This window comes from Anser brachyrhynchus (genome assembly GCF_964034855.1).
Source record: "Anser brachyrhynchus genome assembly, contig: SCAFFOLD_475, whole genome shotgun sequence".
Classification (NCBI taxonomy): Eukaryota; Metazoa; Chordata; class Aves; order Anseriformes; family Anatidae; genus Anser; species Anser brachyrhynchus.
In genome coordinates this window covers 12343-13949 of record NW_027663747.1, presented here as the reverse complement: position 1 = coordinate 13949, position 1607 = coordinate 12343, and positions in this window count along the sequence as shown.

Genomic DNA, 1607 nt, shown 5'->3' with positions numbered 1-1607 from the left:
AGAAGCTGAACCCGAGTTAGACCCGAAAAAACACGTACGGTGCCACTTTCTGCCATCAAAAAGTGCTCTCAGCGGAAGCCTTTGGGAACACCTGAACTCCCTGGGGGAGCCTTTACGCAACCCCACACTCAACAGGACTCTGCGTCTTCACTCTTTCCTAACAACCCTAAACATAACCCTAACCGCAACAAGAAGCTGAACCCGAGTTAGACCCGAAAAAACACGTACGGTGCCACTTTCTGCCATCCAAAAGTGCTCTCAGCGGAAGCCTTTGGGTACACCTGAACTCCCTGGGGGAGCCTTTACGCAACCCCACACTCAACAGGACTCTGCGTCTTCACTCTTTCCTAACAACCCTAAACATAACCCTAACCGCAACAAGAAGCTGAACCCGAGTTAGACCCGAAAAAACACGTACGGTGCCACTTTCTGCCATCAAAAAGTGCTCTCAGTGGAAGCCTTTGGGTACACCTGAACTCCCTGGGGGAGCCTTTACGCAACCCCACACTCAACAGGACTCTGCGTCTTCACTCTTTCCTAACAACCCTAAACATAACCCTAACCGCAACAAGAAGCTGAACCCGAGTTAGACCCAAAAAAACATGTACGGTGCCACTTTCTGCCATCCAAAAGTGCTCTCAGCGGAAGCCTTTGGGTACACCTGAACTCCCTGGGGGAGCCTTTACGCAACCCCACACTCAACAGGACTCTGTGTCTTCACTCTTTCCTAACAACCCTAAACATAACCCTAACCGCAACAAGAAGCTGAACCCGAGTTAGACCCGAAAAAACACGTACGGTGCCACTTTCTGCCATCAAAAAGTGCTCTCAGCGGAAGCCTTTGGGTACACCTGAACTCCCTGGGGGAGCCTTTACGCAACCCCACACTCAACAGGACTCTGCGTCTTCACTCTTTCCTAACAACCCTAAACATAACCCTAACCACAACAAGAAGCTGAACCCGAGTTAGACCCGAAAAAACACGTACGGTGCCACTTTCTGCCATCAAAAAGTGCTCTCAGCGGAAGCCTTTGGGTACACCTGAACTCCCTGGGGGAGCCTTTACGCAACCCCGCACTCAACAGGACTCTGCGTCTTCGCTCTTTCCTTACAACCCTAAACATAACCCTAACCGCAACAAGAAGGTGAACCCGAGTTAGACCCGAAAAAACCCGAGCCTTTACGCAACCCCTCACTCAACAGAACTCTGTGCCTTCAATATTTCCAAACAACTCTAACCCTAATATTAACACTAAAACTACCACTGCCCCTACAACTAAACCCTAACCAGAACCCTACACCTAACCCTAACTCTAGCCCTAAACACTAAACCTTAAACCCTAAACCCTGAACCCTAACCCTAACCCTAACCCTAACCTTAAATCCTAACACTAAACCCTGACTCAAAACCCTAACCATAACCCTAACCCTAACCGTAACCCTAACCCTAACCCTAACCCTAACCTCTAAGCCCTAACCCCTAACCTCTAACCATAACCATAACCGTAACCCTAACCCTAACCCTATCCCTAACCCAAACCCTAAACCCTAAACCCTAACCCTAAACCGAACCTAAACACTAACCCTAACCCTAGCCCTATCCCTAA